Source organism: Vipera ursinii (genome assembly GCF_947247035.1).
Source record: "Vipera ursinii genome assembly, chromosome: 4".
Classification (NCBI taxonomy): Eukaryota; Metazoa; Chordata; class Lepidosauria; order Squamata; family Viperidae; genus Vipera; species Vipera ursinii.
Window position 1 is genome coordinate 5,449,491 of NC_139514.1, and position 23,269 is coordinate 5,472,759.

Here is a 23,269-nt window from a genome sequence, read left to right on the forward strand (position 1 = left end):
AGGGAGGGAGGGAAGGAAGGAGAAGGAAGGAAAGAGGGGGAGGGAGGAGAGAAAGAGGAAGGGAGGAAATGGGAGGGAGGAGAAGGAAATGGGAGGCAGGGAGGGAGGAAAGGAAGGAAGGAAGGAAAGAAATGACAGGAAGGAGTGAGGGATTGATGACAAACTTAGCAGAAGAGGTAAAATATAATAAAAAGGTAACTGGATCACTTGCTCCTGACTTTTTTTCTTTCTTTGTTTGTTTGAGTCTGCTTTCTGAACCCCTCCAAATAAAAAAGAAAGGGTTAAATGAAGACCCTGCTGACTTCATGATAACTCAACAGCAATCTCTCTCGTTGGCGCCTTGCCGGTGGGTCCGGTTCTGACCCCCCCCACCACCCCGTGGGGGGAAAAAAAAAATAAACCTGCTGCTTTTTCTTCTCCATGAAGGTGGAATTCTCGCCCTGCTCTAAGTCTGAGGTGAGGAAGACTGGAAAGTCTATGATGAGCAATTTCTTTTTTGGGGGGGCAGCGGCAGGGAACCCCCTTCCAGGCTGCCCATCAATCAGACTTAAAAGCTGAGCAAAACCTCGTCCATCTCCTGCTTGACTGCTAACCTCTTGTCTAACTAATTAGCTTAGGTTGGGGAGCCTTAGCAATTAGTGTGTGTTTGCCAATACAATTAAGCTCTTTGCACACACACACACACACACACACACACACACAAACTGAGGAAAATGAGGACTCAAGTGGGGGGAGGCCCAGCCCAATCCTCTCCTGCCCTGCGGAAACCTGGTTTCCTGGTGGTCCTTGAGAAGACCAGTGAACAATTCACAGGTACGAACCCTCCGTCTCTTTCGGGCTTGAGAAGAACTCAAGGTTTCCACCCATTTGTGTTGGTGCTGGGAGAAACCCGAGACTCAAGACTGGGGATCAGCAACGGTCATAAGTACGAGTCAGTTGCCAAGCATTCTGAAGGTTGACCGTGGGGATGCTGCGAAAGTGTGAAAAGGGGTCCTCAGGCACTTTTTTCCCATTGTCGTTGTAAGTTGAGGACTTCCTGTAAAGGAGATGGAAGGGACCTTGGAGGTTTTCTAGTCCAACTCCTGGCTCAGGGCAGGAAAGCCTGTACCATTTCAGACAATGGTTGTCCAATCTTTTCTTTTAAAAAAAAATCCAGTGTTGGAACATTCGCAACTTCTGGAGGCAGGCAGTTCCACCGGTTAATTGTCCTCACTGTCAGGAAGTTTCTGCTTAGTTCTAGGTTGCTTCTCTCCTTGATTAGTTTTCCATCTGTTGCTTCTTGTCCTGCCTTCAGGGGCTTTGGAGAATAGATTGAACCCCCTCTTCTTTATGGCAACCCCTCAGATATTAAGGTAAAGGTAAAGGTTCCCCCACACATGCATGCTAGTCGTTTCCGACTCTAGGGGCCGGTGCTCATCTCCGTTTCAAAGCCGAAGAGCCAGCGCTTGTCCGAGGACGTCTCCGTGGTCGTGTGGCCGGCATGACTAGACGCCAAAGGCGCACGGAACGCTGTTACCTTCCCACCGTAGTGGTCCCTATTTTTCTACTTGCATTTTTACGTGCTTTCGAACTGCTAGGTTGGCAGAAGCTGGGACGAGTAACAGGCGCTCACTCTGCTACGCGGCACTCGGGATTCGACCCGCCAAACTGCCGACCTTCTGATCGACAAACTAGACAAACCCAGTTCCATCAATCTTTCCTAGATCTTGCATGGGTTCAAGGAGTCAAGGTCTGCCGGAAAATGACAGCATTAAATCCCGAAGATGATCTCTCTCTCTCTCTCTCTCTCTCTCTCTCTCTTTCTCTCTCTCTTTCTCTTTCTCTCTCTTTCTCTCTCTTTTTTGCTGGATGTAAATTGCGCACACTATGGACAGCTGCATAGGTGCTGAATCGTATAAAACCAGACACATAACTACAAGCCCCGAAATCACAAGACTACACCTGATGTACTTTGGTCGTGTCGTGCGTGCGAATTCATTGGAGAAAGCAACGATGCTAGGAATAGTTAGTGGCACAAGACGAACAAGGAAGCGAAAGCACGCGCTGGCTTCATAAGGTCAAATCTGTTCAAACAATTAATCCGTGGAACCACCTGCCTCCAGAAGTGGTAAATGCTCCAACACTGGAAGTTTTTAAGAAGAGACTGGACAGCCATTTGTCTGAAATGGTGGAGGGTTTCCTGCCTGAGCGAGGGGGTTGGACTAGAGGACCTCCAAGGTCCCTTCCAACTCTGTTATTCTGATACAAAGATGAACATTCAACAACTAAAAGATGCTGTGTTTGACAGGGTAGCATGGACAGCGTTTGTCAAAAAAGTCACGAAGAGTTGGACACAACTGAACAATTAAAACTAACATCTCTCTCTCTCTCTCTCTTCCTCCCTCTCTCTTTCTTTCTCTTTCTTTCTTTCTTTCTTTCTTTCTTTCTTTCTTTCTTTCTTTCTTTCTTTCTTTCTTTCTTTCTTTCTTCTTCTTTCCCTCCCTCTTTCTCTCTCTATTTCTTTCTCTCTCTTTCTTTCTTTCTTTCTCTCCCTCTTTTTCTTTCTCTCTTCCTCTCTCTCATGAACATGATACGGAACTATCAAGAGAAGCGTTTTTTTGTTCCCGTTGTTTGTTTTTGCAAGCTGTGTGTGTAACTGGTTTTTCTTCTTCTTCTTCTTCTTCTTCTTCTGAACGTCCACCATTCCAGAACTGTTAAGGGTGAGAAAGTAGAAAGCTTAAGCCCCTGGATACAGGATACAGGAAGCGGAGCGGGTGAAGGAATGTGCTAGGGATGGAAAAGCTGCTCACACATTTTTCTGCGCATCTGGCAGCCATTTAGTTCCGTTCAGGTTTCTGTAAGAAAACCTGAAAGGAGATTCCCAAGGTTGGAAACCGGTCTTAAAAATGGCAGAGGCTAGGATAGGAATGTATCTGAAAGGAATATAATTTTGTTTAGAGATATGTGATTTACTGAATATCCTTCCTTCCTTCCTCTATCACAATTTCCCCCTTCTCTCTCTCTCCTTCCTTCCTTCTTTCCCTCCCTATTTCTCCCTTCTCTCTCCCTTCCTCCCTCTTTTCCCTTCTCTCTCTCCTTTCTTCTCTACTTCCTTCCTTCCTTCCCCCCTCCCTCCCTCCCTATTTCTCCCTTCCTTCCCCCCTTCCTTCCTTCCTCTCTATTTCCCCTTCTTTCTCTCTCCTTCCTTCCTTCTTTCCTCCCTCCCTCCCTCACTATTTCTCCCTTCTCTGTCTCCTTTCTTTCCTTCCTTCCTTCCCTCCTCCCTCCCTCCCTTCCTTTTCTTCCTTCCTCCCTATTTCCCCTTCTTTCTCTCTCTGTCTCCTTCCTTCCTTCCTTCCTTCCTTCCTTCCTTCCTTCCTTCCTTCCTTCCTTCCTTCCTTCCGCAATTATTTGCAGCAGCTTCATCTCAGTCCTTGAAACAAAGGGGAGTGTTTCTTCCTCCTGGCTTAAAATCTTAGATCAGAATGTATGCTTAGGATATTTTATCAGGTCAAGGGAAGTGAGATTTGCTTTTGCTTTCTTTCTTCCCCCCCCCCCTTCAAGGGACCTCTATTTGCTAAGCCCAACAAGAAAGAGGACCGCTGATAGGTGAGTTTGCAGAGGGGAAAATGGACTTTGACATTAGTAGGTCTGATAAAGGAGACACAAGAGGATTTTGACAAGTCCTCATGGTGCCCGGCCAACTGATAAGGTGATAATAAATGTTACTTATTAAGGGGCTTTCTCAGGTCTGTCCTTTCAGGAAAGAATCAAGGCCTGGAGAAGCCATTTGTTCTCAATATCAGGAAAAAACACTTGCTCAGCTGGTAAGGAAGCCCAGACCTTCTTCTGACTCTTAAAAAGATCATTTACAGGGAGGATAATTTACATCTCTAACTCTTTCCTTTTCAAGTCTCATCAAAATGGGCCTTTTTAAAAAAAAAGAGATGGTCCAGATATGAATTCCCTGCGTATTTCCACCAGAATTTACACATCTGCAGTTTCTTGAACCTACGTAAGAACTGGAATGTGCACCTGTGCCAAAATTTAAACTTTCCTGTAAGTTGAAATGGAACACTAGTTAATGCCAAAGAGGGCACAAGGTGAATAAAGAAATCTGGACTGAAGAAAAGAAAAAAAATACACGGGAGAAAAATTATTTGCAGAAAAGACAAAGACTAGAAAAAGAGTATATTGCAGGATAGGTAGAACATAAAAGAAGAAAATAAAAGGGACCTTGGAGGTCTTCTAGTCCAACCCCTTGCTCAAGCAGGATATCCTATATCATTTCAGCCAAAGGGTTGTCCAATCTCTTCTTGAAAGCCTCCACTGATGCAGTACACAACCTCTGAAGCCATTCCACTAATTAATTTTTCTCATCTCAGGAAATTTCTCCTTAGTTCTAGATTGCTTCTCTCCTTAATAAGTTTCCATCCGTTGCTTCTTGTCCTGCCTTCTGGTGCTTTGGAGAATAGCTTGACACACACACACACCTCTTCTTTGTGGCAGCCACTCAAATATTGGAGGACTGTTATCATGTGCCCTAGCCTAGTCCTTCTCTGCTTTTGAAAACATGGAAAAGCTGGATGATCCAGGGAGTAAATGACCTGCAAAGTATTATTCCATCAGTGATTACAAGAGGCATCAATTGTTATAATACTCCCTTACAGCAGAGGTAGGCAACCTTGGCTCTTTTATGACTCATGGACTTCAACTCCCAGAATTCCTGAGTCAGCTATGCTGAGGGGAAAGACAGAGGTTTCCAAGCTGAGCTATGCTGACTCAGGAATTCTGGGAGTTGAAGTCCATGAGTCATAAAAGAGCCAAGGTTGCCTACCCCTGCCTTAGAGGAACTAATGCAAAACATGCCTGCAGATAGTATATACGTAATGACAAGAGTTGGAAGGGACCTTGGAGGTCTTCTAGTCCAACCCCCTGCTCAGGCAGGAGACCTCTTACACCATTTCAGACAAATGGCTATCCAATATCTTGTTAAAAACCTTTCCTGTCAGGAAATTTCTCCTCAGTTCTGGGTTGCTTTTCTCCTTGGTTAGTTTCCATCCGTTGCTTCTTGTCCTGCCTTCTGCTTCTCATCATATTGATGAGCCTGTGTATATGATATCCTTTCTTTTCTCCTCACAAAGGTGCGTTTTGGGCCCTTGGCATAAAAATAAAAAAAAATCAGTTCAGCCAAAATCCAGTGGCACCATTGGTGTCTTTGCTACCGAAAAGGCACATAATAGAAAATCTCCTGCTCTCTCAGACAGAATTTTTCTAACTTAAAATAACAGAGTTGGAAGGGACCTTGGAGGTCTTCTAGTCCAACCCCCCCCTACTGAAGCAGGAGATCCTATACCATTTCAGACAAGTGGCTATCTGGTCTTTTCTTAAAAGCCTCCAGTGATGGAGCACTCACAACTTCCACAGCCAAGTGGTACATTGGGAAAAAGCATGTATATAGAACCTTATATGGATTTTTTTTCCCCCTGCAAGCTTTTTTCCCCCTACGAGTTAACCTGGTCAAGAAATGGGTCAGAGTAAATTTTAAGGTGAGGGGAAAAAACACACTTCACCAGTTTACTGATCCTCCCAAGAAAAAGAACTTGGTACAAAAGCTTGAAAGTTTTTAAATTATCGCAACACATTTCAGAGGATAGCAACCACATTGAAACAAGAACTGGAAAGTTAAACCTGGAAGATAAAACGTTCAACAGTTCTGTAATCTCCACATTTGTATTTCTGGAAGGTTTGTAGCTAAAGTTCGGAGTTTCTTAATTGTTATCAGCCAGTCATTATTAAATAGTCCAGTATAAAGTCTGTCTATTATCAGGGGTGTCAAACTGCCGGCCCGCGAGCCGGACGCATCATCCGGAAGCCACGCCCACCCCATTGCCGCCAATGGCAAAACCGTCCCGATATGTTGCGCGACGTCATGTGACGTTGCGAGTTTGACATGTCTGGTCTATATGATTGATACTTCGATCCAGTGATACCCTGTGTTTCCTTGAAAATAAGACTGGGTCTTATTTTTTTGTTTGCCCTCAAAAAGGGGCACCAGTTCTTATTTTCAGAGGGGGTGTCTTTTTTATTCACTTCCTGCACCGACAGCCCCGCCCAGCCGGTCCACTTCTTCTGCAGCCGAAGGAGCAGCTGCATTCTGGCCTGCATTTTACAGTCAGGCCTTTCCGCTATGCTCTGTTCTCGGCTGCGGTGGCCTTTCTAGAAATGCAGGCCTGACTGAGAAATGCAGGCCTGGCTGCAGAAGAGGCCTTAAAGAAGGGGGCTAGCGAGGAGAGGCCTAACTGCAAGCTGAGTGGCTGGGGGCATGTGGGGCTGCCCCCACCCTAGCTTGATTTTTAAGCGTGTGCCTCACCCCAAAACTAGGGCTTATTTTTGGGATAGGGCTTATATTAGGCCGACCCTCAAAAATCAAGCTAGGGCTTATTTTCAGGGTAGGCCTTACTTTCAAGGAAACAGGGTAGTTAGGAAAAGAAAGTTTTCCAATTTTAAGACGTGTGGACTTCAACTCCCAGAATTCAGGCTTGCTGGGGAATTCTGGGAGTTGAAGTTCGCACATCTTAAAATGGCTGAGGTTGAGAAACACTGCTCCAAAAATACTATAAATCATTCCAGGTAGCCCTCGAATTGCAACCTTTCATTTAGTGACCTTTGAAGTTACAAGGTTACTGAAACAAACAAACAAAAATGACATGACTATTTTTCACACTTACGGTGTAGCATCCCCACGGTCACATGATCAAAATTCGGATGCTGGGCAACTGGGTCATATTTACGACGGTCGCAGTGTCCCGGGATCATGTGATCACCTTTTGTGATCTTCCGACAAGCAAAGTCAGTGGGGGAAGCCAGATTCACTTAACAACCGTGCTACTGACTTAACAACTGCAGCGATTCCGTTAACAATTGGGACAAGAAATATCGCAAAACTCATTTAACAAATGCAACTGGATTCGCTTAACAATTAGGTGTTTCACTTAAGAGCTGCAATGATTGACTTAAAACCCTGGCAGGGAAATTGGGCACTTAGCAACTGCCTTGGTTAGCAGTGGAAATTCTGGTCCAAATTTTGGCCAAGGATTTCCTGTAGTTCAAAGCTATTTTGTATTTCAAAGCACAGCTTTCCATTTAGCTCTGAAACTAAATCAGAGCCATTAGCGATCAAAAACTCTAGCATACCTGCTCACCCAGTTGCCATCTTGACTTTCCTGACCCCCTCTGAGACATCTCTGGATAATAACACTGAATTAAACCTTATTAAAAAAATATACTTCAATCTGTTCCTCCCCGGACTAAATTATTTTACATGGCTGCATAAAGCACCTCCCTAATTTTAGGTTTGTCTTTATACTATCAACACAAATAATGATGGGGTTTCTTTACAGGGCATTTTCAAGGGAGAAAAATTAAATGTTTATTATAAAGTTGTGGGGGGGGGAGGAGGAGAAACCCCACCTTGATAGCTAATAATCACAGCTGTACTTGATCCTGGATTTCTGGCTTGATTTTAAATGAAGTAGCAATCACTTTCCCTCAGAGAAATTGCCTCTCACAAAGACTTAACATAAAGCAGGGGTTGGCTGTTCTAAATAGGGAAAAACATCAATTTCTGGAGTGATTTAATTCATTAGCTACAAACAGTAAAAGTCAGGCTTGGCTAATCTTTCCCAGAATAAATGGGGAAAAACAGGGAGCCATTTAGCCTCATTTATGTTGACTTCTGCAAAGTCTAGAATGATGCTTATTATTTTAAACCAAGGTGAGCTGGGGATTGGGGTTTATCAAATGTAGCGGAGTGTTTCTTCGGGGCCTGCAGTGACATATGCACATACAAAAATTATCTGATTTATACAGTCACCACCATCTGCAGATCTATTTGAAAAAGGCTGAATTCTAAAAAAAAAAAAAAAAGCAAAGTTCAGGGAATGTCAGGCCAGAATTCCACCGAGCATACTTTAATTGAAAACAGGACTTTGTAGTCAAGGTTGTGTCAGTCGTATAAATAGCAGAGCTCAATGCAAATCGCTCATAATTGTTTGGGTATTATCAGCAACATCAAAAGTTCTCTATTCAGGAACTTGTTCATAGATTCAAGGACTGAAGGTCCCATCCTGTACGGCCCCTAAGAAAACTGACAAGCAAAAAGCCAATAAAAGTTTCAAAAGAATCTTTCGACAGGAACACATTTCATCTGCTAAGTTTTTTTTCTTTTAAATCACGTGTGTGTGTGTGTGTGTGTGTGTGTGTGTGTGTGTCAAACTCGCAACATCACGTGACAGGTCGCAACGTATCGTGACGGGCAATGAGGTGGGCACACGGTTTTGCTATGATGCATCCGGCCTGCGGGCCGGAATTTTGACGCCCCTGTTTTAAATACTAACCCGGATATGGAAAGCATACATTTCCCATTTTTGTTCAAGCTATAATAATCTTACAAGTTGCATTTTGTTGGAATTGCAAATATTTGGTAAATATTATGGACCACCAGAATTGTTGAGTAGGAGAAGATTTTTGAACAACAACAACAACAACAACGAGTTGGAAGGGACCTTGGAGGTCTTCTAGTCCAACCCCCTCTACAGGCAGGAATCCTACACCCTGCTCAGGCAAGACTTGAGTCAGCGAAGATTATTAAAGTCATTGGACTTTAGCTGTCCAGTGATTGGCCCAAAGTCATCAGTCGGCTTTTAGGCCAAAGGTGGGACTAGAACTCACAGTCTCCTGGTGATTGACCCAAAGTCATCCAGCTGGCTCTCATGCCTAAGGCAAGACTAGAACTCACAGCTACCTGATGATTGACCCAGTCATCAGTAGGCTTTCAGCCAAAGGCCGAACTAGAACTCACAGTCTCCTGGTGATTAGCCTAAGCTAAAGTCACCCAGCTGGCTTTCATGCCTAAGGCAGGACTAGAAATTACACTCTCCTTGTGATTGGGCCAAAGTCACCCAGCTGGCTTTCACGCCTAAGTCGGGACGAGAACTTACTGTCTCCTGGTTTCTAGGCTAGCACCTTAACCAGGGGTCTTCAAACTTGTCCCTTTTATGACTTGTGGACTTCAACTCCCTGAATTTCACAGCTAGTGTGCCTGGCTGAGGAATTCTGGGAGTTGAAGTCCACAAGTCATAAAAGGGACAAGTTTGAAGACCCCTGCATTAGACCAAACTGACTTTCTTTGCTGCTTTAAATCATGTATGCTTCTCCCATAAGTCCCTCTGGGGACTTAAATATATTTGCAGAGGTGAAGGCTAACCATCATATATATATGTAGGTCTTGGCGTATTTGGGTCTTTTCCTGTGTAAGATTGAGTGTTTTGGCGACATTTCGAAATTTGTGTAATTTTTTTTTTCTCAGCTAACAAAGCGAGAAAGAGCCTGTGGCCTACAGGTTAAAACAACTGCCTAATGTGCAATCAGCTCAGATTCGAATCTCAGAAGGGTATGGCTGACTGATGAGAACAAATAAGTTTGAAATGCATATTTTAGGGAGACTGATATGCATTTATTAGCATATCAGCTAAGTAGCAATTTGAATAATTTGAATAATTTACACAAATAATGAGCTGTCATAAGTTGTGACAAGGGTGTCCGTTATCGCCTTTGTTATTTGTGTTAACATTAGAGATATTATTGGTTAAAATTCGGAATTCGGGAAAAATTAAGGGGATACAAATTGGAGATCAGGACTATAGATTGAGAGCATTCGCAGATGATCTGGTTGTTACAGTGACCCAGCCAGAGAACTCTGTTGTGGACCTGATGGAGATAATAACTCAATATGGGAAGGTTTCTGGATTTAAAGTTAATACACAGAAAACCAAAATTTTGGCTAGAAATATGACAGTTTCGCAAAAGGCTCTCTTAGAAGGATTAACTGGATTTGAGATTGTTAAAAGGGTTAAATATTTGGGGGTGATTTTGTCGCCCTCTAATACAAAGCTATATAAAAATAATTATGAAAAACTATGGGGGAAAATTCAAAAGAACTGGAGAGTTGGGAAAAGTTGCAATTGTCTTTGTTGGGACGGATTGCAGCAGTAAAAATGAATGTCCTGCCTAAATTTTTATTTTTATTTCAAATGATACCGATTCTTAAGAAAGATTCTAATCTGGAGGAATGGCAGCGAGGTATCAATAAATTTGTGTGGGCAGGGAAAAAGCCACGAGTTAAACTTAAGATTATGCAGGATACTCGTGAGAGAGGTGGCCTTAAATTGCCTAATTTTAAATTATATTATGAAGCTGCTGCATTAGTAGGAATAAGTGATTGGATTAATTTGACGCAAGGGAGGTTATTAAATCTTGAGGGCCATGATTTGTTGTTTGGCTGGCATGCATATTTGTTGTATGATAAGAAGGTAGACAACGTGTTTAGGGTGCATATTTTAAGACAGGCATTGCTGAGAGTTTGGAAGAAGTATAGACATAAGTTAAGTTGCAAGATACCATTGTGGGCAATTCCAAAACACGCAATAGAAAATATACATGCTGGCTTCAAACACGATGTGACTACGTACAAGGAGATCCTTAGCTTGGAAAGAAATGTTTGGTGTCTGAAATCATATAGCCTCTTGCGAGAAGAGAAGGTTGTTCAAAATTGGTTTCAATATATTCAGTTACGGGCCAGGTGGAAAGAAGACCAGAAAAATGGATTTACAATCACTGATGAAAATTTGATAAAGCAAATTAGAAATCAGGGACCTGCACATATCAAACGGATATATCTTGCATTGATAGAGATTGACTCAGAAACAGAGCTTGTTAAGGATTGTATGATAAAATGGGCCCAAAACATCCGGGAAGTTATCACAATGGACACGTGGGAAAAGATTTGGGTGAGGAACGTAAAATTTACTCAAGCTCAAAATCTAAGAGAGAACTTTTATAAAATGTTTTATAGATGGCATTTAGATCCTAAAAAGCTTGCAAGTATGTATCCGAATTATCAGCCTAAATGTTGGAGGTGCGGTGATGAAGATGCAACATATTTTCACATATGGTGGACATGTAAGAAGGTTAAGGCCTTTTGGATAAAAGTTTGGTGGAATATGCAGAAGATTTTTAAACAGAGGATAAAGTTTTGTCCGCAATTTTTTTTGTTGGGAATAATTGCAGACGCTACAGTTGTGGACACCAAATTGATGTTGAACTTAATTACGGCAGCAAGACTTTTGATAGGCCAATATTGGAAGAAAGAAGAACTGCCGACTATAGAAGAGTGGACTTTAAAGGTTTCCGACCTGGCAGAGATGGCGAAGATTTCGGCCTATCTGAAAGACCATTCGCAAGAACGCTATATTATGGAATGGAGAAAATGGATTGAGTTTATCCAGAACAAGTATAGGGTTAAGAAGTTTTATGTAGCATTTGAATAAGTCTTCTTTCGTTTTTTTTTCTTTTCTTATTTTAGTTTCTTTTTATACATATTCAATATTACTAAGGCTTGTTTATCCTATATAAGCTAGAGAGTGATGGATTTTAGAGTTTATAGTTTGTTAGTATATGATTGTTTATGATTGCTTTTTATATATATACCTTGTATTTAGCTCTGGGAAGTCGGGGGGGGAGGGGGGGAGGGGGGGAGGTAGGGGGGGAGGAGGGAGGGGGAAGGGGGGATTTTTAAAGGAAAATTGTATTTTAAAACTTTTCAATAAAAAAAAAAAAGTTGTGACTATATCCTGTGGATAGCCTAGAGTTAGGCCAAAACAGGAAAGAAAGTGTTAATTAGCAAGGCATATTCAAATGACTTGACAAATATTTAACACACACACACACACACATATATATGTGTGTGTGTATGTAAATTCTTTTTTTTTTGGATTGCTAACAAAGAATTAAAGGGAGACTGATATGCATTTCAAACTTATTTGTTCTCATCAGTCAGCCATACCCTTCTGAGATTCGAAATACTTAACAAACATATATATATATATATATATATATATATATATATATATATATATATATATATATATATATGTTTGTTAAGTATTTCGAATCTCAGAAGGGTATGGGTATGGCTTACTGATATATATATATATATATATATATATATATATATATATATATACACACACACACACGTATTTGTCAAGGCTTTTGAATGCACCTTGCTAGTATATAATCAGCCCAGGTTTGAATCTCAGATAAGCTAGTATATAATCAGCCCAGGTTTGAATCTCAGATAAAGGGTATGATTGACTGATGAGAACATAAGAAGTTCGAAATGATCATATCAGCCTCCCAATTTCTTTATTAGCAATTTGAATAATTTACACACTCACACACACACACACACACACACACACACACACACACACACACACATATATAGGAACAAACAGCCACATGCTTCTCCCAGAAGAAGGAAACAGAAGCCTGATGATGATGGATGGGATTCCATCGAAACGTTGCGCCTACACCTTTAATTCTACGCGGGGAAAAACCCGAAAAACCAAGGATCCACATATATATATATATATATATATATATATATATATATATATATATATATATATAATGTAATTTTTCCTTCCCGAATGCAGCATGTAACCTGACCCTAGGAACATTTCATAAAGCATTCAGCCTAGGCCCGCTCTCTTGAGGTTGAGAGATGTCAGATCTGAAACATCTGGCTCATTTTTGAGCTGTGACTTTCTTCCCCATCCCATTTATCCTATTCTGATTGGCACTTACAAATGGATGGTTCGCCCCTTCCCCTTGCCCCCGAAGTAACGCAACCCCGATTGTGTTACCTTTCTAGCAACTGATGTCAGATAACAACCGTGGAAATTCCACAAAGGTTCTTTTGAGTGTGGAGGCTGTCGTGAGTTGGAGACAACTCCACAATTATCTTCTATTTACTCCATTTTAGTCCCTCCACCCCCACCGCAGCTCCGTAGAGAGACAACCCCCCCACTCCTGAACCAAAAGCCGTATTGTGTTAAGACACAAAAAGGCCGATTCCTGCTTCAGCCTGTCCTCTTCCATTTTGCATATCCTTTATTTGCCTCATAATTGGCATTAGGCTCAGAAACCAACGTAGGCAGCCGTGGAAATGAAAAAAGCAACTAATCCATCCATTTATATATATATATATATAAATATAAAACAAAGCGGGATTTAATTAAAAGACCCTTCCCCCCCCCCCCCACCTCCCAATCTATTCTTCTTGTTTCACAGATTACGGCTGAAAGGATGTCTTTGTTGATCAGAGAAGCCATACTCTTTTCTTCTCCAAAGTAATGATCTTTTAAACTTTGGCTTTTTAAGGGAAAGAAAGCAGGGACAGATAAGTGACAAGAGTACTAAAAACAAAGAAAAAGCAATTTGTGGCTTAAAGGCAGAGGCTTACACTGAGCTAATGGCTTCCAAATGGATTCCGGCAACAACTTCTGTCGTCTCTTTCTGATAATGATGGATGATGTTCTATCTCTTGAGCAATTTGCTTGGAGAAGACTTGGAAGAGCCCCAGTGGATTCTTTTGGTTTGGGAGATGGTGTGTGTGTGTGTGTGGGGGGGTGTGCTTTTCCCAAGGGCGCCCCAAAGTTCAGTCCTCTAGATAGTCTTGCTAATTTGCTAGTTCTGGCAAAGGAACAGATCACAGCTAGGCTGTGACATCACCAGCGCCTTTTGCTTTGATGCGGGATTGAAGAGCTTATTATCCAAGGGCGTAGGAAGAGCTTGAAACTTTCGCGAAATCAGAGCTCCGAAATTTGTAACACTAGAGCAGAGGGACTGGATTTTGGGAGAATCTAGATTCTAGAGAATCTGAGAGCGCCACTTTGGTGTAGCAGTTAAGGTGCTGTCCTAGAAACCAGGAGACACTTGAGTTCTAGTCCTGCCTTAGGCCTGACAGCCACATGGACGACTTTGGGGCAATCACTAGGAGATGGTGAGTTCTAGTCCCACCTTAGGCCTGAGAGCCACATGGATGACTTTGGGCCAATCACTAGGAGACGGTGAGTTCTAGTCCCTCCTTAGCCATGAAAGCCAGCTGAGTGATTTCGGGCCAATTACTAGGAGACGGTGAGTTCTAGTCCCGCCTTAGGCCTGAGAGCCACATGGACGACTTTGGGCCAATCACTAGGAGATGGTGAGTTCTAGTCCTGCCTTAAGCCTGAGAGCCACATGGACGACTTTGGGCCAAACACTAGGAGACAGTGAGTTCTAGTCCTGCCTTAGACCTGAGACCTACATGGACAACTTTGGGCCAATCACTAGGAGACAGTGAGTTCTAGACCCGCCTTAGCCATGAAAGCCAGCTGAGTGACTTTGGGTCAATCACTAGGAGACAGTGAGTTCTAGTCTCACCTTAGTTAGGAAAGCCCAGAGTCTCAATGCCTGAAAGAGTTCGTGGTGTCAGATGGAGAAGCGTGGAATTGTTAGGCGATTATAACATCAGAGTATTTGCATCTTATTAAAAAAAAAAGCCAACGCAGATATTATTAGCTCTTGAATTTTTCATCACTCAGAACAGTAGGGCAGGTGAAATACCCTGGGAATTATCCATTCCAAAAAGTGGCTTCAGAATTTCTGGCGTTTTCTTGTTTTTGCTTTTGTCATTATAGTTAAAATTTACAGTATAGTCATATGAAAGGAAGCCAACCTTTTCCTAAACAATTGACCTTAGATGCCGTAATGAAAACTGATGAGATCTTTGTATCTCATCTTCCAGGAAATCTTGTATCTTAAATACAAGAAGATCTGCCTTTCAGGTAAATTCACTATTTCGAATCCCAGGTACCCCTTGACTTAAAACAGGTCATTTAGTGACTGTTCAAGGTTACACTGCCCTGAAAAAAAATGACTTATGACCATTTTTTGTTACAACTTTTGTAGCATCCCCATGATCACGAGATCAAAATTCAGAGGCTTGGCAACTGGCATGTCCTTGTGACGGTTGCCGTGTCCCGGGATCATTTGATCCCCTTTTGCAAGCTGCTGACAAGCAAAGTCAATGGTGGAAGCCAGATTCACTTCCTAACTTATCAGCTGTAGTGATCCACTTAGCAACCGTGGCAAGAAAAGTTGTAAAATGCGGCTTAACAAATGTCTCACTTAACAGCAGACATTTTGGGTGTAATCATGGTTGTAAGTCCAGGACTACTTGTATTAATAAATATTCAGCTGGCAGTGACTCTAATAGTTAATGCTATTTTAACAGATTTTTTTTTTCTCGCGCTCACGTCTGCTTCCAAAGCATTTTTAAAGAAAACTGCACAATTACAAACAAAATACTATTTTTTAAAATAATCTTATATAACTCTGACTGGGGGAAGCCAAGACTTACATATAGCTAACATCTTTGGGAGATGTTCTAATCAGTACTTGCTGTCAGATTGTTTAATAGAGCAATAGATTCTGTTACTCATCACAAGCGGCAAAAAAACATGTAACGGTATTACGTTACGTATCCACATTCTTTCATAAGCAAAGTTCTATTTAAATGATAATTTTTTCCCCTCTGAACACTCTTAGGCCTGTTTACTAGAGGAAAAAAAAAACCCCTTCTGTTATTAAGCAGACTATGCTGAGGATTAATCATGGTTATACGTTTTTCCTTTTATAAGTCTCATAGATCAGGATGTAATTATTTAAACTTCATAGATGAGAAACCGAAGCTCAGAAATAATGCCTTGGTTCTGGATCCAATTGAGTTTTTGGATTACTGCAGGGATCTCGCCCAGATTGAATCCATAAAACGAACGCTTTACATCTATCTCAAATATATATGTATATAATGTATGTATGCATGCATGCATGCAAAAAGCAGAGTTGCCATTATTCATTTAAACAGGGAATTTTAGGGTTTAAATAGGTGGGGGTTTTTTTCTGGAATGGAATAACCGTGAATGTAGAGAAAAAGAAATATATCTGCCGAGATGACGAAACGAAAAAAAAAAAGCAGTGAAACCAGAAAAAAATATGTGTGAAGAATGAAAAACTATATAACGTATTATGTGCATAAAAAAAAAGATGGTTGCCAAGACTGCGTTAGAGAAAGCAAGGCACAATTAAGTTTAAGAATGCAGGCAATATGGAGCGATTTCAATAAGAGGGGGGGGGGAAATAGTTTGGCATTGTACTGTAGAATTAAAAATTAAAGTATTGAAAAGATTGGGATAAACACGAAGTGAAGGAAGGCTGGAAGAAAGAGTTCAGAGATCTGTTGGAATGGTAGACAGAAGAATAGAGAGAGGAATAGCAAAAAAAAACCATGTGAACACCTAAGACAAATTGACGAAAAGCAAATAATAAACGCTGCCTGTACCTTAAGGAATTGCACAGATGGTGCAAAGTGGAGGAATATTAAAATGCGGACATTGTTTGCTTAGGAAATGGCTAAGTGGATTGCTTAATGTGTGCGAAGGCTACCTGTGTGCCCGATGAGCGGAAGAATGCCATGATTGTTGCGTTACACAAAGAGGAAAAGAACAAGAGTGAATGCAAAAACCACGGGGAAGGAGATAATCAAATGTTCCTGGGAATACATTTGGCAGAATTTCTGAAATAAAGAGTTGAAGGAATGACAATGAGCAACAGTTGTGTGGAGCTACACCCCAGGCAGGGAGCAGACAGGACCAATTTGTGTTTTGCAGCAACTCAGTTGAGAAATATATCAACGGAACAATGTTTATCGTCCCTTTGTTGAGTGAGAGAGACGGGGGGGGGGAATAAAGCAAACAGACTTGAACGATACGGGTTTTGTGTGATTACCGAGTGGAAGGTTGGTTGCTGAATGAGATAAGATGTTACGGAAGGAAAGACGAAGTAATGAAGTATTAGTTCCAATTTGTAAAACCTTAGTAAGACCACATCTGGAATACTGCACCCAGTTTTGGTCACCACGTTATAAAAAAAAGATGTTGAGACTCTAGAAAGAGTACAGAGAAGAGCAACAAAGATGATTAGGGGACTGGAGATTAAAACATATAAGGAACGGTTGCTGGAATTGGGTATGTGTAGTTTAATGAAGAGAAGGGCGAGGGGTGACACGATAGCAATCTTCCAATATCTCAGGGGCTGCCCCAAAGAAGAGGGAGTCAAGCTATTCTCCAAAGCAACTGAAGGCAGGAGAAGAAGCAACAGATGGAAACTAACCAAAGAGAGAAGCAACCTGGAACTAAGGAGAAACTTCCTGACAGTTAGAACAATTAATCAGTGGAACAACTTGCCTCCAGAAGTTGTGGGTGCTCCAACACTGGAAGTTTTTAAGAAAAGATTGGACAGCCATTTGTCCCAAAATGGTGTAGGGTCTCCGCTTGAGCAGAGGGTTGGACTAGATGACCTCCAAGGTCCCTTCCAACTCTGTTATTCTGCCTTCTGCACTCTTATCTCCCACCCACCCCCCAGCCCCCACCCCCACCCCCAGACACCACTACACGGTTCACGGCTAATCAGATTGGGCACAGTTAACTCTGTAAACCCTGATGTAACAAACCTAAGAGTATTATACGCCAGAGTTCAGATTATGGCTGATTCAAACTATAGCTTAATATCAGTGTTTTGCAGCCTGGGCAGCTTTAGGATGGATCGAAATCAACTCCCAGAATTCTGGGAGTTGAAGTCCACCCATCTTAAAGTTGCGCAGGTTGAGCAACACTGGCTTAATACAATCCAAGTATCTGGCCTATACAGGGTCCCCATCCTCTCTGCTCAAGAGATGCCTCTGGCGCGTCAACCTGGTTAGTGCTTGGGTTACTGATTAGTGGACGCAGTGACTGGCACAGCCTTTCCACCATGCCCATCAATTGCAGAATAACATCAGACGCACTCAACGGCTGATCAGTATGCATAATTTCCCTTCTTTGCTATTGATTTGTTTCAATACCTTTCTCCCAAAGGACAGGGTGGGAGCTTAAAACACCGTTTTAGCACCAGTCACCCAGAATGCAAAATATAAAATTAACGGCACGCAGAAAGCGCCCTGTTTTCTCCATTCCCCACCAAATATTCCATCAGGATTACCTTTGCGTAAACCTGAGGCAGCTCCGAATAAACAAGATTGGAAGCGCGTTAATAATTACGTGATGGGGGGGTGGGGGTGGGGGAAAGAAGGGAATTAATTAAGGGAGACTGTCAGATGCAAACAGTCGGAGCCACGCTGGGTTCAACTCGCGCTAACCTCCCTGCGTTCACCCACGTTGCGCCAGCAAGCGCGGGCGCATGAATATTCAACACAATTGCCTCGTCTCCTTCCATTCCTGTAGTTTTTGGCTTCCCTGCAAACTTGGAAGCATCACCGACTTACCCTCACCCGCCCACTTCCCATCCGTTACTGTCTAATTAGAAAAGCGCAAATTAAATCAAATTTCGGGGCTGGGCTGGGTCCAAATCGCAGGCGTTGAACTAGGGGAAGGCAGGCTGTCTGAAGTGCTCTCTGGGCACACATACGCCTTTTCTCCCCGTGCGACTCAGCGGGTGCCCAAGGATCCAATCTGTGGCTATTTACTCTCTGCCAGGATATTGTGGCTGTCGAGTTGCAAAACCTGACAGGGCAAAGCACCCGTTTGCTCTCGGGGGAAGCGAGTTCAAAGCTGCCGGTTCAAGCTCACATCGTTCAGTGATTTAAAAAAAAACAACACGTGCTTTTTTCTTTTCTTTTTTAAAAAAAAGCAGGCCTAGCCACCCATGCGACCTCAGCAAGCCAGTTCATTTAGCTTTTTAAAAAGCTGCATATATTAATAAAGTGAGTTTAATTAGGATTGAACCTTAACGGAGCGGGGTTGCAGGCTACGGACGAACTTTACATGCAGAAGACTCTCCGTTTGATTCCTAAGTACATCCATATATGTATATGTATATGTATATATATATATGAGTCAAATGTTAACTATTTAGATTACCTTGCTAGGCCCCAAACATGGGGCAAATCTTTATTTCCTGTTTTCAGCCTTATCTCAAAGGCTATCGAACAGGCTGTAGTCACACCTGACAGTTCATATATTTGTCTAAATTACTAACAAAGAATTAAGGGAGACTAAGATGCATTTCTGACTCTTTAGTCTTCATCAGTCAGTCATACCCTTCTGAGATTCGAACCTGGGCTGACTGCATATTAGGCAGTTTTTTACCTACATATACATATACATATACATATACATGTATATTTATATGTATATGTATATGTATATGTATATGTATATGTATATGTATATGTGTGTGTGTAAATTTTTTGGTTTTGCTAACAAAGAATTAAAGGGAGACTGAATTTATATATATAAATTCAGGCAGAAAGAAGTTCAAGATAGGTAGCCCTTGACTTACGACCACAATTTGGACGAATGGCTGAGGAAGGTCCCCCAAAGTTTTATTGCCTGGTTTTATTACCCCTTTTTGCCAAGAGCCAATGGAAATTCTCAGTCCTCCAGGTCCCAAAAAGCTGCTTTTTCAATTTTGGCCACGTGACCGTGGGGAATGCCGCAACAGTCGTAAGTGTGAAAAATGGTAATAAGTCAGTTTTCTGTATTGTTGTAACTTTGAACAGTCACTAAATGAACTGTTGTAAGTTGAGGACTACCTGTACTATGGCACAGCGGTCCCCAACCTTTGCAGGGGGGGGGGAAAGGGGAACTGGGCCATGCGAGTGGCGGGCCAGCCCACCACACACGTGTGCAAGTGCCTGCCAGCCTGCCACTCATGAGCTGGGCATGCTCCAGCCAGCCACTGATGCAGCCCAATTCTGAATATGCAATGGCTCGGTATGCTATGGCACACACAGGGGCTGAATTTATTTGTAGAGCTACCACATTGTGCCACTAGATGGCAGCAAATGTCAAAACCAGAATTATTTGCTGCCCCCTAGTGACCATTCAGGAGTTTGCACCCCAAATCTGATTTTATATTAACGCCATTTCTAATCTCCAGAGGCTGTGTGTGAGCTCATCCCGGCTGAAGTCTCCAAAATGTTTTGACTACAAGACACATGAGTTTCACTCAGCGCTGCTGGGCTGCCTGGGAACCATGGAAGTTGTAATCCAACCTAGCTAAGAACCACCGAGTTGGAGGCAGCCACTCCAGATGTTCACCATGCCTCAAACGTGGATGTGGCTACTACATCCAGGGTCTTACAATTGTCAGTTTACTACCTCACGCTAGTAATACTGAGTTATTTTCCAATTTAATTCACTAACATTTGTCAAAATACAGAGATTCTCTTTGGAGGGACTGTTCTGTAGCACCAAAGCACGTTATTATCTGCAAAGAGAGGCAGGTGGAAAAACAGTATTTTGTAGCAGAGAGCCTACTCAAATAACTACCGGGCACTTTTCATTAATATTGGGTGACAGATATAGTTGACTTGAGATGTGCACGGCCTTCATTTCGTTCAACTTTATATCTTTCTTCTCCCCCCATCCCATCCCATCCAAACAGCTATAATAGCTGGAACTTTCTCTCAGTGTCAATCACATCTATCAATTCTTTGCTAAGTGGGAAAAACATATCATCTATTTATTGTCACTTATATTCAGAGACTTGCCAGAAGGTGGCAAAAAGATGCAGGGATAATGCAGTCAGACACCTGATAGGATGGAGGCGGCTTCGCACGTGCACACACACACACACACATACACACACACACACACACACACGGAGATGGACACACATATCACACACACAAACCAGATACAGACAGTCCTCGATTTACAACCACAATGGATGGAGCCCAAAATTTTCTGTTGTTAAGCCAGACCGATGTTAAGTGAGTTTTGCCCCATTTTGCCACCTTTCTTGACTCAGTTGTTAAGTGAATCACTGCAGTTTGTAAGCTAGTCGGAAGGTCGTAAAAGGGGAATCATGCGACTCCTGGGATGCTGCGACCGACGTAAATATGACGGCTGCCAAGCATCTGAATTTTGATCCTGTGACCCCGGGGAGGCTGCAACGGTCATTAAGTGTGAAAAACGGTCATAAGGTCACTTTTATCGGTGCCGTTGTAACTTTGAACGGACGCTAAACAAACGGTTGTAAATTGAGGACTACCTGCTCAACCTCCACTCATCTGTTCTTGGGAGTGAAAGGTCCTGCAAATGGGATGCTGTGGCCGTAGTTTGCCCATCCTGGTTTACCTCAGAGCAGAGCAAAGAAAGTTACTCGTACAGAAACCTTGTTGAAGCAGAAAGGAGACTGTCTGGGGAATTCTGGGAGTTGACGTCCAGGAACCACGCCCACTTGCACTGTTCAGGTGACCCTGAGGGCCCGGGTAAAGCTCAAAATGGCCTCAATGACTCTCAGAGGGAGTACTAACGACCAGGTGACTGCAAGGAATAGAAATCCTTCCGTTCCACACCATCCAGTCAGAACTGAAGAAGCTTCTTGGAGGAGAAGCGAAACGTCTTCAATGGGAAAAACAAGAAAGCCCCGTTGTCTTTTGAAAAAAGGCATCCTTGCGACCGTGCACAAGGGGAACCTTGATAGAACTTTGCAGGCTGAAGGGGAAGAGGTTAATCCTGCTATCAGAGAGAGAGAGAGAGAGAGAGAGAGAGAGAGAGAGAGAGAGAGAGAGAGAGAGAGAGAGAGAGGAGAGGGAACAGATGTTGACCCAGATCCTCCATGGAAGGCAAAGAAGCCCGCACCAGGGTCTTAAGGCCTGCACCTGACAACTGTCGACAGAGGTAAAGCATCATTGTTATGCAGTGCTGCAGAGCTCAGCTGCTCCTGTGGCCAGCAGCTCCTCGTTTTTTTTGCTGGTGGTTCCTCATATACATCTCTTCCCAAGGGAAGAATCCAGCAGTGCTTGGAGTGGAAATCTTCACTTGATGAAAAATAGAATAGAATAGAATAGAATAGAATAGAATAGAATAGAATAGAATAGAATAGAATAGAATAGAATAGAATATATGGAATGGAATGGAATAGAATAGAATAGAATAGAATAGAATAGAATAGAATAGAATAGAATAGAATAGAATAGAATAGAATAGAATAGAATAGAATAGAATAGAATAGAATAGAATAGAGCTGTAAGGGACCTTGGAGGTCTTCTAGTCCAACCCCATGCTCAAGCAGGAGGACATATACCATCTCAGACAAGTGACTGTCCAGTCTTTCCTTAAAAGCCTCCAGTGATGGAGCACCCACGATTTCTGGAGGCAACTTCTGTTCCACTGGTTAATTGTTCTCACTGTCAGGAAGTTTCTTCTTAATTCCAGGTTGCTTCTCTCCTTGATCAGCTTCCAACTGTTGTTTCTCGTCCTTCCCTCTGGTGCTCTGGTGAACAACCTGGCCCCCACTGCCTTGTGGCAGCCCCTCAGATCCTGGAACACTGCTATCATGTCTCCCCTATTTCTTCTTTTCTTTAGACTAGCCGAACCCAAGTCCCGCAGCCGTTCTTCGTATGTTTTTTTCTCCAGGCCCCTGATCATCTTAATAGGACTATAGATAGTCCTCAACATATGACTGGTTGCTTGGCAACTGTTTGAAATTATGAGAGATTCCCCCCCCCAAAAAAAAAAAATCCCAGGTAGTGCTAAGGATTTTTTTTGAGGCAGTGTGAACAATTGTATCAAAAGCCTTCTAGAACATTAATATCCAGAGGGGTAGAAGGCTTACCTGTTGGAAGTATCTAAGAATAATCCATCAAATGATGCTTGAAGTAGGCAGTCCTATCCTGGATATGTTCTACTTCCACGTTACCTGTTGAGGAAAGAATAACTGAATAAGTACCATAATGGGGACCACTCCTTCCTTCCTTCCTTCCTTCCTTCCTTCCTTCCTTCCTTCCTTCCTTCCTTCCTTCCTCCTTCCCTTTCTCTCCCTCTCTTTCTCCTTCTTTTTCTCTTTTTTCTTTTTCTTTCTTTTCTTTCTATCCCTTTCTCCTTCCTTTCCTCTTTCTTTCTTTCTTTCTCCCTTTCTCCTTCCTTCCTTCCTTCCTTCCTTCCTTCCTTCCTTCCTCCTTCCCTTTCTCTCCCTCTCTCTTTCTCCTTCCTTTTCTCTTTTTTCTTTTTCTTTCTTTTCTTTCTATCCCTTTCTCCTTCCTTCCTTCCTTCTTTCTTTCTTTCTTTCTTTCTTTCTTTCTTTCTTTCTTTCTTTCTTTCTTTCTTTCTTTCTTTCTTTCTTTCTCCCTCTTTCTCCTTCCTTCCTTCCTTCCTTCCTTCCTTCCTTCCTTCCTTCCTTCTTCTTTCTCTCCCTCTCTCTTTCTCCTTCTTTCCTTGTCTCTTTTTTCTTTCTTTTCTCTCTCAATTTCTCCTTCCTTCTCTCCCTTCCTTCCTTCTTACCTTCCTTTTTGTCTCTTTCTTTCTTTCTTTCTCCCTCTTTCTCCTTCCTTCTTCTT

General features: G+C 42.4%; 1 protein-coding gene across 1 annotated transcript in view; it reads right to left on the reverse strand.

The window, feature by feature from the left end:
- Window positions 1-22,603, reverse strand: part of TENM4 (teneurin transmembrane protein 4) — a 355,279-nt gene extending 332,676 nt beyond the window's left edge. The window contains exon 1 of the mRNA XM_083362529.1: window positions 22,549-22,603. The gene's annotated coding sequence lies outside the window, so the exon portion shown is untranslated. The remainder of the gene's footprint in view (window positions 1-22,548) is intronic.
- Between the last annotated feature and the right edge of the window lie 666 nt (window positions 22,604-23,269).